At 46.7% G+C, this 15,784-nt stretch overlaps 1 protein-coding gene across 17 annotated transcripts in view; it reads left to right on the top strand.

Annotated features, from left to right (window-relative positions):
* Positions 1 to 15,784, top strand: part of CPNE8 (copine 8) — a 240,245-nt gene that overhangs the window by 73,014 nt on the left and 151,447 nt on the right. The gene's annotated exons all lie outside the window — the stretch shown is intronic.

Here is a 15,784-nt window from a genome sequence, read left to right as displayed (position 1 = left end):
CTGCCTCATAAGGTGTGGTCATTTCTATTAATTTCTATTAATTTAATGCCATATGCATTGTGGCAGACAGTGTCTTGGAGAAAATAAATTGATAGGTGATGCAAATAATTTTCCATTATAGATTTTTATTATATTTCTTTTCTGTTTCAGGTAATTATCAAATGAACTGATGGTGTATTTAAATATCTTGTCTCCTTTCTTTGTTCTCAACTCTCTTAACTACATTCAGTTTATTCCCCTTAGCAAGATTAGGTTTAGAAATGGTTCACTATAGAAACAGCTTTGATTATGGTCTTAATTGTCTTAAGTGATTTGGGGGGGGGGGGAACCTAGAAAAAAGTTAAAAATAGTTGTTTAACTTTTAATTCTTAGTACTCTCTTCACTCTCTAAATAATTTCTTCTAATCTTGGATACATTTGCAGCATTGTCTGTGACCAAGCTGTGTACTAGACATTTGAATATTTTGCAGTTTGTTATAGCTTTTACTGCTACTTCTTGTAAGTATTTTGCTGTGTGTGCATTTCCTAATGTATCAATTGTTTCTGTAAGGAAGATACTCCCTTCTTCTGTTGTCACACAAGCACATACAACAGGATCATTGTGGACATTGCTCCACCCATCAAGACTCAGATTAACAATTTTACCCTCTAGACCTTTTGCACGCTGCTCAGTTTCTCTTTCATACACTTTATCCAGCAATTTCCCTGTGACATCTGCTCTGTTGGGTGGACTGTATCCTGGTCTTAATGACTGAACCATGTTAATGAAGTGTGGGTTCTCAATCATACGGAAAGGCGAGTTTGTTGCATGGACAAGCCGGGCAATTTTTTCATCAATTACCTTTTTGTAATCTGCTGATACTTATCACAAACCTATCTATGGTTGTTTCTGGACGATGGAGATTTTTTTTTTCTTTTTGCTACAGGTGATATACTGTGGCTATGTGACATACATGATGTGACTGAAACACTATCATTGGTAGATAACTCTGAAATTATAGAAAATGATGGTGATCTTGAAGGTGGATAGTCTTCAGAATCCTGTATGTTGAGGATGGATTCTCCTAAACAAAATAAGTCAATGCAGTTATTTAATTATTATTACCATAGTGCTCATTTAATATTACTCATTGCATTCACTGACAGTACTATTTTAAAGGTGAAATTGTAAAAGGAAGATTTGCCTATTTCAGCTATTTATTTTTTTATCACAGCTGCATCTAAGATGATAGATTGAGATCTGTGAGGCAGGAGCTGGGCTGCCTTAGTGGTTTGTAGGATGCCTAGCACAATGGGGGACTCGTACTGATTGAGGTCTTTGGGCACTACTATAACATAAGTCAGCTGCTGAGATGTCCGCTGGTGGTAGCTGAAGGGGACTTAACTGGTGAATGGGACGTTGGTGGAGTACAGATTGATCTCTGTGTTGGCCAGCAGCACAGCCTTCATCCCCCACGAGCTCAGCATCTGCGGGCAGAATTTGAAGTACAGTATGGACACACACCTGTCCTTGAAACTGCAACTGCTAATAAACATGGTGGTTCTTCTTCAAGTGCTTGCTCATGTCAATTCCAAGTAGGTATGTGCACGCCATGTGCACAGTTGCTGGAAGGTTTTTCCCCTAGCAGTACCCGTCGGGTCGGCTCAGGCCTCCTGGAGTCATGCCTTAATGGTGCCGCATATAGGACCCTCCCAACCCGCCGTCTTCCAGTTTCTTCTTACCGTCAGTAGTGGTCATTGGAGCGTTCTCTTTCATTTTTGAGTGATCCCCTAGTGGACTCTTAGTTCCTACCTGTAAATAGTTTAAATAGTTAATAGTTCTTAGTACTCGTAGTGTAGTTTTTTGAACCCCCTTGTTTGCAGGGTTCTCTTCTCCGTTCCCTTCCTACTCTCGGGGCCAGGGCTTGCCTCGGTCCCAGGGGTTTAAGCCGTATGGGGTCGGTCAGAAGCTGATGCGAAGAGGCGACTCATACGTGTCCTGCTTGAAGTGCCTGTGGGAATCCCATCAAATGGATAGGTGCAAAATCTGCAGAGGATTCTATTCCCGCACCAAGAAGGAGAGTGACCACAGGCTGAAGCCACTGCTGATGGGGCAGCCCTGCGGCCGCAGTTGGAGTCAAGCCCCATGGACCAGGCACCGGCTTCTTCGGCATTGGTGAGCAGTGCACCAGCCTCGATCAGGGATGCAGCACTGATGAAGGACTCTGGGATCACCAGCACCATTGACTCCAGGCCCACATCGGGGTCCATTGAGCTGGCATCAGTGGAAAAGGGTCAAGTGGAGGACTTAGCTCTCTCCACACAGAGACCTTTGAGGCAGCCAGGGATCTAATAGCCCTGACGGGCCTGCACTCTCCCGACCAGTGTGAGAGATCATCAGTCCCGAAGCCTCCGGCACCACAAAAACTCTCAGAGCCATCCCAGGGGCAAGCTGGCGATGATGTAGCACTGCTTGCCCTCTCTCCAGTATTGCTCCACCATGGTCTCTGCACTCGGACTTCTCTGCAGACTTGGAGGCGGAGTCCTGTCTCCAGGAGTAGCTGGCACTGAGGGCAGAGACATTCCCGGAGATGGCACAGTCCTTTCCGCCCATGGCGTGGCCAGTGCAGTGGCAGATGCCAGCACAGTGGCTCTTTTGGACCCTGTGGACATACCATCAATGCCGGGGGTCCTTTTCAGGTTGATCCTTCTTGGTCATGTCAGATGGATGAGCTCCATCCAGGATGCTGCCGGCACTGCGGATGATATAGTTGTTGGCACTGCAGTCTGCACTGAGATGGCCACAGTCACAGATTACCGGGAATGCTTCGAGGAACTGGATGGGCAAGAAGGCCCCATACTGGGCCGGGCTTACTCATCATCCTCCCCCGATGAGGAAGTAGCGGGAACATCTTCGCTGCCTGCCCCACTGGATAGTAGAGCCCACTTGGAACTCCTAAAAAGGGTGGCACAGAATCTGGGTATCCAGATGGAGGAGGTCACTGAGGTATTGGACCTTATGGTGGACATCCTAGACCTGCGCAACCTTAACAGGCTCATGAAGAAACTAAAGTTTTGTATGGTCTCCTTGGGCACCATCATCCCGTTCCTGGATCCAGGGGATTGGTATGCCACCCTCAACCTGAAGAATGCATACTTCCACATTTCCATAATCCTGCCCAACAGGAGGTTCCTCAGATTCGTAATGGGACACATTCACTATCAATTTACAGTCCTTGGATATTCACCAAATGCATGTCAGTCGTAGCCGCCTTCCTGAGGAAAAGGCAGGTTTAGGTTTTCTCCCATACCTGGATGATTGGTTGGTCAAGGGCTGTTCCAGGATGCAAGTGGAACAACAGGTCAGTTTGATAAGGTCCACATTTGACAGATTGGGTCTCTTGCTGACTGTGCAAAAGTCGACTCTATTCTCTGAGAGGGGGTTAGTTCATAGGGGCGGTGTTAGACTCAAGGCAAGCCAGGGCTTTCCTACCACAGTCCCATTTTCAAGCTATGCACAACATTATACAAGACCTCAGGAAGTACCCCATGACAACTACAAGGAATTGCTTAGAACTCGTCTGGCACATGGCATCTTGCCCGTACATAGTGCAACGCGCAAGGCTCAGACCTCTCCAGGCCTGGCTAGCATCAGTGTATTGACTGGACAAAGTAGTCACATTCTCACTGTGGGTTCTTCAGACTCTTCAGTGGTGACTCGATCTGCGAATGGTGTGCACAGGGGTCCCTTTCTCCAAATAGCACCCCTTGCTGTGTCTGGTTACTGACTCATCAGCAGTACGGTGGAGAGCACACTTCAGAGAGCACAGAACTCAGGGCCTCTGGTCTCCAGCGAAGCTGTTTCTACTCTCAGCTCCCTGATACTGATATGCAGTTCATCTGGTATGTCAAACCTTGTAGGCTCATTTGGAAGGTAGATGCGTATCAGTGCTGACAGACAATACAACAACGATGTTTTATTTAAACAGATAGAGTGGAGCACACTCCTCTCCCCTATGTCAGGAAGCCCTCAAGCTCTGGGACGTCTGCATAGCCCACTCAATACTCCTGGAGGATTCCTACCTCCCCGGTCACAGAATGAGCTAGCGGATCATCTCAGCAGATCTTTTCACAATCACACGTGGTCCATTCACCCGGATGTGGTAAACAACATTTTCCAATGGTGGGGAGTTCCCCATATCAGCTTTTTTGCCACAAAGAGCAACAGGAAGTGCCTAAAGTTCTGCTCTTTCCTGAATCACAATCTGGGCTCACTGGCACACACGTTTCTCCTTCCATGGAAAGCCAACCTGTTCTACACATTCCCACCTATCCCACTCATTCACAAGGTCCTCCTCAAGATCCGCAGAATCAGTGATACTGATGGTGCCAGCCTGGCCCTGCCAGCATTGGTACACCATGCTGCTGGAGTGATTAGTGCACCCCGATCACCCGACTTTAGTTCCAGATCTGATTACCCAGCTTTGTGGCCGGCTCCAGCATCCCAAATCTCACATCTTTCCACCTCATGGTTTAGAAGCTGCATGGTTAAACCCGATAGAGCTCACATGCTCAGATCATGTTAGGGAGGTACTCCTTGGCAGTAGGAAATCATCCACCAGGGCTACCTACTTAACCAAGTGGAAGAGATTCTCAATTTGGTGTTTTGCAGAGCCATACCTCTCCAATGCAGTCTTCAATACCCTTTATCTTGGACCACCTGCTAAATTTGAAGCAGGAGGTTTGTCACTCTCATCAATAAAGGTTCACCTGGCCACCATTTCAGCATTCTATCCAGGAGAGGCAGGCCACTCGGTCTTTGCTAACCTGATGGTGCGGCATTTTCTTAAAGGACTGGAAAGGCTGTACCCACAGGATGGGCAAACGACCCGGCTTGGGACCTTAATCTGGTGTTTTCAAGGCAGATGGGGCCTCCATTCGAGGCATTAGCGAAATGCTCTCTGCTCTATCGATCATGGAAGGTAGCTTTCCTGGTCACAATAACTTCAGCTAGCAGGGCAACCAAGCTCAGTGCCCTCGCATCTGACCCTCTGTATGTCATCTTTTACAAGGATAAGATGCAACTTCGGCTGCGCCTGGCCTTTCTCCGTAAGGTTGTCTTGCGTTTTCATGTGAACCAAGACATCTTTCTCCCAGTTTTTTTCCCTCAAAGCTTCACCTAACAGCCAGGAGCAGAGGCTCCACTTCCTGGACGTTTGGCATGCATTGGCTTTTTATATTGAGCGAACAAAGCTGTTTCATAACTTGAACCAGCTGTTTGTTGTGGTGGACAGGATGAAGGGCCTCCCAGTGTCCTCCCAAAGGATGATATCATGGATCATCCAAGCATGCTGCGATCTGGCAAACATACCTGCCCCCATGCTGAAGGCTCATTCCACTAGGGCTCAGGTTTCCTTGGCGACTTTCCTGGCCCAGATCCCGATATAGGAGATCTGTAGAACGGCAACGTGGTCCTCGGTCCACACTTTTACTTCTCGTTATGCCATTACCCAGCATGCCAGGAACGATACAGCATTCGGCAAAGCAGTGCTTCAGTCAGCAAATCCATAAACTCCAACCCCGCCTCCTAGGTAAGGCGTGGGAGTCACCTACTTGGAATAGACATGAGCAAGCACTTGAAGAAAAAAGTTACTTACCTCTCATAACTGTTGTTCTTCGAGACGTGTTGCTCATGTCCATTCCAAGACCCGCCTGTCTTCATCTTCTTCGTCAGAGTAATCCGTCAAGAAGGAACTGGAGAGGCGGCAGGTCGTCAGGGCAGGGCCGTATACACAGCGTCATGAAGGCGCGACTCCAGGGGGCGCCTGAGCGAACCCTACAGGTACTGCTAGGGGAAAAACCTTCCGTTGATTGTGCACCTACTTGGAATGGACATGGGTAACACATCTTGAAGAACAACAGTTACGAGAGGTAGGTAACCATTTTTTCTGGACGAGGGATAGGTGAGGGTGCTTCCTGCTTCGTTGAGGGCAAACGGACACCAAGACCCACTTAGCTGCTCCTAGCCCTCCACCCCTCTGGCCCCCCAGGTTCAAACACCCCCTCCTCCTGCCCAGTGTTCTCTCTCCTTGCCACTGATACCAAGGGGGACCCTGTGCTCCCTCTGCTCCCCCCAGCACTGGGGGTCCTCTGCTTCTCCCCCCGATGGGGTATCCTATGCTCCCACCACTACCAGTGGGGCCCCTGTGCCCCTCCCTGCCTCCTCACCCCCACCACAGGGTACCTTTTGCTCTCACCACCACCACTGGGTACCCTATACTCCCCCTCCCACTCTGACTAACCTCCTCTTTGTGTGCCCCACCCCCAGAGGCCCTGCTCACTGCCTCAAAACTATTTGGTTAGGAGGATTGTTACTTGGTATAGGCTCAGCTACTGATTGGTGGAGGCAGACAATGGGGCAGGGTGGGTGAACTAGCATGGCAGAGGAAACTGACCGGAGAACCTCGGCTCCTGGAGAAAGGGACCTGGCTGCATGGCACTGCAGTGTGCACCATGAGCAGACCTCTGGTATGAAACTAGGGGGGGAATGTCAGGTGCCCCCTCTCTAAATGGTGTCCCTGGTTATAGCATTGTTCTTCTTTGAGTGGTGTCCCTGTGGGTGCTCCACTCTAGGTGTTGGTGCGTCCCTGTGCCGGCGATCGGAGATTTCTCGCAGCAGTGCTTGGTCGGGGAAGGGCGTACACAGGAGTCATCTTGTGCAGCCATTGGCACCTCCTGTAGCGCATGCACCCCTGACCGTCCCCTCAGTTCCTTCTCAACCATCCTCGGCTGCAGAGGGAGCTCCATGGCAGTGCTCTCTTGTAATTTTTTTTTCTTTCAGAAAATATTAAAGTTACATAGGAACTTCTTATTAGTCTATACTTAGTTACGTTGTTTAGTTAGTCTTAGTCTATACATAGTTTCGTTAGTTCCTCTTAGAGGTTTTTTTTTTTTTTTTTTTTTTTAAATAAAGAAGACGACAACTTTTTCTCTGCTTAAAGCCCTGTTTGGGAACAGTTTCTACAGTTTACCATTACAATTAACTCCCACCCTTATCTCTCGAGAGGCGGGAGAGGCTTAACTGCAGTCATGGTGGGCTCAACAGGATTTAAAAAGTGTGACTCCTGACCGATGCCGGTCTCTGACAGCCACACATCCTGCATTCGCTGTCTGGGAGAAACTCATATCCCAGAAATGCTTACGTTGCACCAATTAACAACAAGAGCAAGATGTGACAGGGATCTCCACTTGAAAATGCTTCTACTGGAGAAATCCCTCCAACCTCCACAAGAGACGTCCTCCGGGGAGTCTCATAAACTGAGATTCCTGAGCTCTGATAAGGCTCTGACTTCCAAAACTCTCAACTCTCAAGTGAGCCTCGACCTCTCCAGCAAGAGTGTCTCAGCAAAAGAGAGCTTCCCCAGCGAGGTCTTTACCCTCACTGGTCCACTCATCCAGACTGAGCACTTAAGAGGCACTGGGCTCCTCCAGCACCATCCCTCAGCGGACCCCTGCTGAGCCCCAACGCGCGGACCAGAGTTGAGACGTCAAGTCTCCTCCATGGCACCAACTACCCCACTGCGAGCGCAGCACAGGCAGTGGCACCGCGATCAGTGCTGCCACCACCGACACCAGCCCAAGACTTGATGCCGGCTAACAAACCAAACCCGGCACTGGTCAGCGCTCCAATGGTTGACTGCAACCCCAAGGCAGGACCAGCACAACTCCTTCATACTGAAGACATAGCAGTTTTTCTTCAGCACCGCAGTCACCACTGCTTGGCACCGAGCACTTCCCGAACTACATAGCACAGTATCATCCTTCATTCCCTGCACCACTGTCCCTCGCTACTATGCATGAAGGAGACGTGCAGGACAACTGCTTCTCCTCTCAACATTCGTCCCATCACAGATGAGACCTACATGGAATGCTGTGAAGCCTAAGCCTCATCCCTCTGAGCATTCACAGCCCTAGTATGCACAGCACTGACCTTACCCATTACCACCTTACCCTATGCAGTGGCCACAAGGGGTTCTGATATGTGGGCCAAAGACCCCATATTCTGGACCCCCTTCCCCAGCAACACGAGGTTTCAGAGTACACCCATCATTACCACACAGAGAAACCTCTGACCCTCCCCCCCCCCCCCCAAGACAGAGAGAGAAGAGGAAGAGTTACTATTACAGGCAGATCTGGATGATTCACCACCTGCCCCACACTCATCTTCTGCGCCAGACGAAGCAGTGACACCGTCTGCCCCTACAGCACCAGATGACTTGAAACAGTTCCAAGAACTCTTCAGAAGAGTAGCAAACAGCCAAGAAATTGCCTTACATGAGGTGCAGGAGAGAGACCATAAGTTGTTTAAAAATCTTACAACCGGCATCATCGACCAAGATTGCCCTCCCCGTGCATGAGGCTATAATGGAGCCTGTGGAGGTAATATGGCAAACACTGGCATCAGCACCACTCACCAACGAGGGCTGACAGAAAATACTTGGTTCCAGCCAAAAGCATGGCATTTTTGTTTTCACACCTTCAAGCCTGCTCTCTGGTAGTAGAGGCTGCTAATCAGTGCAGTAAATAGCCTCATTTCTGCTCCTCACTGCCAGGTAAAGAACACAAGAAACTGGACCTCTTTGGGTGGAAAGTTTACTCGTCAGCCACCCTTCTGCTTAGAGTTACCAACTATTCTGCTCTACTAGCAAATTATGACTACTCTAACTATAGTAAAATACAAGAGCTCATGGAGGACCTTCCCGAGCATAAACGTCCTCAACTCAATGCCATTATCAACGAGGGTCAGTTAATAGCCCGCACAGCACTGCAAGCCTCAACGGATGTAGTGGATGCAGCTGCCTGAACAACCACAACAGCTGTGGTTATGAGAAGAACATCATGGTTGCAGGCTTTGGGAATTCCAAAAGAACTACAACTAATAGTGGAGGACCTCCCCTTCGATAGGGATAAACTATATTCTAGTCTCAAACAGATGACGTCCTCTATACCATGAAGGCCTCCTCAGCGATGCTGCGTACACTAGGCATACACCCACCGCCTGACAAATGCCTTTGCTTTACACCATACCAGAGGTCATGAGACACCTCGTTTAACTGTCAACAACCACAATACTTCACTCAGAACAGACTCAAACAACTCAGAGGCGACAAGCTCCACAGAACTAGGCCTCATCCACCCATCCATCTGCATCTAAGCCACAATTTTGAAGTCTTGGTCGAGGGTATGCACGACCTCCCCAAACCTCTAGCACCAACAGATACCTCATTCCACACTTTTGCTAGTTCTTCACACTGTGCACAGTCAACCTGTGGAACTCCTTGCCTGAGGAGGTTGTGAAGGCTAGGACTATAACAGGGTTTAAAAGAGAACTAGATAACCTTCATGAAGGTTAAGTCCATTAATGGCTATTAGCCAGGATGGGTAAGGAATGGTGTCCCTAGCCTCTGTTTGTCAGAGAGTGGAGATGGATGACAGGAGAGAGATCACTTGATCATTACCTGTTAGGTTCACTCCCTCTGGGGCACCTGGCATTGGCCACTGTCGGTAGACAGGATACTGGGCTGGATGGACCTTTGGTCTGACCTAGTATGGCCGTTCTTTTGTTCTACGCCCATTTTACCATGCCTGGGCTGTGATAACCATAGATCAATGAGTTTAGGAGATCACACAATCTGGCTACACCATTCCTTTCACGGGCATCCACCTCTCCCCTCCTTCCTTCCCCATTCCTCTTCAGAGACCGCTCTCATGAGCACCATCTGCAACAGGAAGTAGACCACCACCTACTGCTGGGTGCTGTAGAACTAGTACCACATCAATACCGAGGGAGGGGTTTTTATTACAGATATTTCCTGTCAGAGAAGAAAGGAGGGGGATGGAGACCAATCTTAGATCTCCGAAAACTCAACAGGTTCATATGCAACCACAGGTTCAAAATGGTCATGCTGACCACAATAATCCCAGCGCTAGACGGAGGAGCGGAGGGGGACTGGTTTGCAGCCCTCGACCTCCAAGATGCATACTTCCATTTACAATACATCCTGCCCACAGACGGTTCCTGCGGTTCACAGTAGGACCCAACCACTACAAATACAGGATCCTTCCCTTTGGACTGTCCACCGCTCCCAGTGTATTCTCAAACGCTCGCAGTAGTAGCAGCACATTTATGACACAAAGGAGTCACAATCTTCTCTATTTGGACGATTTCCTTCTCAAGGGTGCCAATTGACAAGAAACAGCAGGCATGCTGAAGACCACAGTAGACCTGTTTCACCAGCTAGGTCTACAGATAAACAAACAAAAAGAAATCCACCCTGGAACCAACCCAGTGATTGGAGTTTATTGGAGCCGACCTAGACTCCATGCAAGCCAAGGCAGTATTTCCAAACCACGGATTCACTACATTGACCAGTCTTATTTCCACAGTGACCATCAGTCTGCAAACTTCAGTGAGGACATGCCTTCAGATTCTTGGACATATGGCAACACGACTTTTGTAGTAAAGTATTCCAGACTCCATATGCACTGTCTGCAGCACTGGTTGAGCATGGTCTATGGACCCAGCAAAGACTCTCTCTCTAGAGATGTGTGATACTGCCACCAAGGGTTATCCTCTCCCTACAATGGTGGACGCAGCCAGGGAATGTATGCTCCGGGATTCCCATCGGTGACTATTACAACAGATGCCTCCCTGATGGTTTGGGGCCCCCCACTTGGGTCACGACAATGTACAAGGCAAGTGATCCGTGATGGAAATCCAACTACATATCAATCTCCTGGAACTCCGCGTGGTACACAATGCATGCCAACACTTCCTTCCACTCCTACGAGAAACCTCAATCTCTATTCTCACCGACAATGTGGCATGCATGTTTTACATCAATCGCCAAGGAGGAGCCAGGTCTCACTAGCTATGCGTAGAAGCCATGAATTTATGGAACTTCTGCATCCGCAACAATATAAACATCACAGCATCATACCTACCAGGATGCCAAAACACTGCAGCTGACAACCTCAGCAGGCACTTCCCATAGGAAGATGAGTGGGAAATCCACGACAGTGTTCTCAGCACGATATTCCAAAAATGGGGTCACCCAGTAATTGACCTTTTCACCTCAGCGACAAATCACAAATGTCCGCTATTTTGCTCCAGGGCAAGCCTGGCACCAGGATCATTAGGAGATGCCTTCCTCATCCCGTGAAATGTGTCACTCGTGTATGCCTTTCCGCTGATACCACTGATCCCAAGTGTCATCTGCGAGATACGACTCGACAGAGCATACATCATTCTCATTGTTCCCACGTGGCCCAGACAGACTTGGTTTCCCTACCTCACACTTCTAGCAGTCTGTGCCCCACAACTGCTGCCTTTCCAGACAGATCTCCTGTTCCAGAACAAGGGCCTGACGCTCCATCAAGACCCAATGAAAGTCCATCTCAAAGCGTGGCTCCTCTCTGTTTCCAACATGGGAATTGAACTGTTTGGAAAAAGTAAAACAGGTCATACTAAATAGCCGTCGCCTCACCACTAGAAATACTTAATGCCACAAGTGGAGATGATTCTCCGTTTGGTGTCAGCAAAAACAGCTGGACACGACAATGGCGCCTCTATCTATGATCCTAGACTACCTACTAGATCTGAAGGAACGGGGTCAGCCATAAGTTCTATTAAAGTACACCTGGCTGCCATCACAGCCCTCCACGAACAGATAGAAGGGGCTTCAATATTCGCTCACCTGATTACACGGAGTTTTCTAGCAGATATACAGAACATGTACCCAGAAGTACGCCAACCCCTAAGCAACCTGCTCGCTCCTACATATGTCAATGAAAGTCACATTCCTAGTGGCAATCACGTCTGCAAGATGTGTCAGCGAAATAGGAGCATTGATGGCTGAACCACTGTACGCTGTATTTACCAAAGACACAATCATGTTGCATCCTCACCCAAAATTCTTGCCTAAACTGGCTATAAATTTTCACATTAACCAAACCATACACTTACCTGCCTTCTATCTCAAGCTACGTAATGACTCTCGAGAAGCAACATTGCACATATTTGATGTCAGACGGGCTGTAGCCTTCTATTTGGACAGAACTAAACCATTTTGCAAGTCACCAAGACTATTCATCTCTACAGCTGAGTGCTCCAAGGGCTCTACAATATCTACCCAGAGACTCTCCAAATGGGTCTCTACCTGTATTCAAACTTGTTACCACCTGCTTCGCAAAGAACCCCCCATGGGCATCAGATCCCACTCAATGCGAGCCATGGTGACATTGATTGCATTCTTGAACAACGTCCCCTTAATAAATATTCGTAGAGCTGCAACTTGGACATCGGAGCACACTTTTGCAAAGCATTATGCTGTCACCCAAGGCCTTGTCTCAGACTCTGTCGTTGACCTCACAGTGCTCTCATCACACATATACATAACTCTGAACCCCTACCACCCCTAGTAGGGTACTGCTCTACAAGCACCTAGAGTGGAGCACCCACAGGGACACTACTCGCAGAAAAAGAAGAAGTTATTCACCTTGTGCAGTAATGATGGTTCTTCGAGATGTGTCCCCCTGTGGGTGCTCCACTACCCACCCTCCTGCCCTCTACTTCGGAGTTCACACAGCAGAGCTCTGCGTTAGAGAAGGAACAGAGGGGATGGTTGGGGGTGTGCACACTACAGGAGGTTCCAACAGCCGCACGAGATGACTCCTGTGCGCGCCCTTCTCCTGACTGAGTACTACTGCGAGAAATCTCCAGCGCAGGGACGCACTGAAACCTAGAGTGGAGAACCCACAGGGGGACACATCTCGAAGAACCATCATTACTGCACAAGGTGAGTGTCATAGGTCTCACCCCCACTTGGAGCTGTTGGGTTCCAATATGGGGACCTGCATGGATTTATCTAAACTTAAATCCTAGTTTAGATCTGGTAAAAGCTGCCACCACCCAATAATGTACATGTATTGGGACACAGTCCTTCCCCAAAATCCTTGGGGATCCCAAGAGCCCCAAATCCATGGAGTTCTTACACCTAGGAGAAATAAACCATTCCCCCCTGCTTCCTCCCCCCTCCCTTTTCCTAGGAGAGATACCGGGATCCAACTACAGAGGGATGCCTCCCTCCTCCCCTTTCCCTGAGAATCCACCCAAGGAAAGATCAACCAAGTTCTTAACAGAAAAGATTTATTAAAAAATAAAAAGAAAGTAAAATGTCTCTGTAATCCAAGATGGAACAATACACAGGGTCTAAACTTATTAATCTCTGGAGAGAATCCCCCCCCCTCCTTTCTTTCTCAGTAAAAGCAAAGTAACAGCAAACAGAAATAAAGAATTTCCTTCAGCAAACACACAATTGCAAATGTAAAAATCAAATTATAAGACTAATCCGCCTTTCTAATTAATACTCACTATTGAATAGTAGGAACTACTCCAGGAGAACTTGGAGACATGTCTGGCCTCTCTTAGATCCAAAAAGAGAACACTCTAACAAAGAACACAGACAAAGGCTTCCCTCCACAGAAATTTGAAATTATCTTGTCTCTGATTGGTCCTCTGGTCAGGCGGTCATCAGGTACTGCATGTTAACCCTTTACAGGTAAAAGAGACCTTAACCCTTAACTATCTGTTTATGACAGTGAGTAACTACTACTTCTCTCTGGTCCAGTTAATAGTTTCACCAGGAGAGACTGAGCAAAATAGCCTGTAGTCTGATGGTTAAGATGCCCACCTGGCAGGGAGAAGATCTAATGGACCTGAGTTTCAAGTCCCTGTTAAAGAGAGGGGATTCAAACCTGGGACTCCCACATCCCAGGAAGTGCCCTAACCACTGGGCTACACGCACACATTTGTTGCCCTGAAACAGACTTGCAATTTGCTGACACATTCTGAACATTTTCAGAACAGAAAATATTTTTTCTGGTTGTTTTTTTAAGTTTGTGGGCAAATCTGAAAAATCAATTATCTGTCCAGCTCTACTAGACAGTACTGCTTGTACTCCATCTCTAAAGACTCTGTACTGTCTTCACTCAGACTGCTCACCAGAATGGAGGTCCACACAGGATAGGGTAGACTAAACAGGGTTTATTTACAAGAGCATTTATATACAAATTCATATTTTGGCCTTAGCAGCCTAGCTCATTGCGTTGGCATACCTGCTGTCTTGCTCTTGCTTTCTGTCTCAGAGGTGGCCAGTACAGGAGAGTCATTCCCCGTGCCTGTGTTAAAGGGAGAGTGCACCAGTTCTCTAACCACGCTTGAATACCATACAGAGTATTTCTGTTTTGATCTTGCAATTCTGTAGTTCTGTTTCCAAGGCATGAGAGTCTAGTCACTCCCACTTTCTGGAATTTTTGTTTCTTCGGCCTGTCCCTCCATCGGGTTAAGATTTTTAGAATGGTTTTTCTGGTTCTTGGGTCATGTTCTGCATCTTCCCAGCTTTTTTGTTGGTGAAAGCTGATGTGTTTGGGAGGTAATTTTTACCTCTCTTATTTAATAAATAAAGAAAAGAACAAAAACCTTGTTCCTTGATGGTATTTGTCTTTGTTCTTTCAACCGTTTTAATAGTTACTATATAATGTTTTCCTTTGGACATCCTTGAGCTCATTGCTTTCCAGGAGTAAGAATTCTGCACAGATGATATCTTCAGAGGACAGAAAACTACTTAGATTAGAGATATCATCTTGCAAGATTCTCTCTCCCATCACCCCTCAACATTTGGAGTGTGGTGTGTGTTTGTTACTGATTAGGTTATGTATGTGCATGTACTGAGTTTATTATTTTTGCTTTTGAGGCCTGATTTTCCAAATAGATGGTGATTGGCTTAATTTGAGGGAGGTCAGTCACAAACTAATTGTAACGTTTAAGCCAGTAGCTGTAGGTGCAGGTAAGAAGTGTGTGGAGGAGAGGTTGGCTCACACCCTTCAGAGACAATAGTACTTTCAGGCAGTTTCACCGATATCAGACTTAGATGCTGAAACCCAGGAGTGAGAATCCTGCAAGATATATTCCAAGAATCAGAGCCCTTTACTACTTATTAGATATGATGGTAAATATATAAAGTAAGAGATTGTTGTATGAAATTGCTGCTCTAGTGTAAAAATCAATATATTAGATTATTATTCCATAGCATTACAATAAGCATCTTGTTTTAGCTTGCCTGAATTAATTTAGATAAACATGTCATTTTTGTTCTACTTTTGGTAGTTTAAAAAAATCTGATTTCATTAGGATGACTTTTTTAAAAAGGAATTTGATTTCTTGATAATTAGAGTTCAAAATCTATGAACAAATCCTTAATTTTAATTCAGACTTTGTTTATGATGTGACAAATTTATTAACAAATAGTAAAAAAATAATCATTTTAGAGAGAATTAACTGGATTAATGAAAATTCTGAGGCGGGAAATAATTTGACTTTACAAAGAGCTAATTAATTTTGACTAAAACATTTTTATATTAATGTTTTTTAAACTGGTACAATTATATAACTAAAAGTGTGTGTGTGTGTGTGTGTGTGTCTGTTTTTCCTGTGCCAGAGAGAATTTTTCCTTTTCCCTCAAATGTGGAATTCACACTCCAAAGTACAGTGATATACAGCCCAGGATGGGCAATTTTCAGCCTCGGATTGATGACAAATTTAAGATCAGATGCATCCTTGAGCCAATACAGCTAGAATTGGTTACTGTGTGATGCACCAGAAAGGACAGATTTCCAATTTTTCATTAAAATAAAGAACTTCTTGTCCTATAAAAATATTGAAGTATCAAGCCTAAAATATTGTGTC

This window comes from Mauremys reevesii, linkage group 1 (assembly GCF_016161935.1).
Source record: "Mauremys reevesii isolate NIE-2019 linkage group 1, ASM1616193v1, whole genome shotgun sequence".
NCBI lineage: Eukaryota > Metazoa > Chordata > Testudines > Geoemydidae > Mauremys > Mauremys reevesii.
Note: the sequence above shows the minus strand (reverse complement) of the source record. Positions and strands in the feature narration are given on the sequence as shown.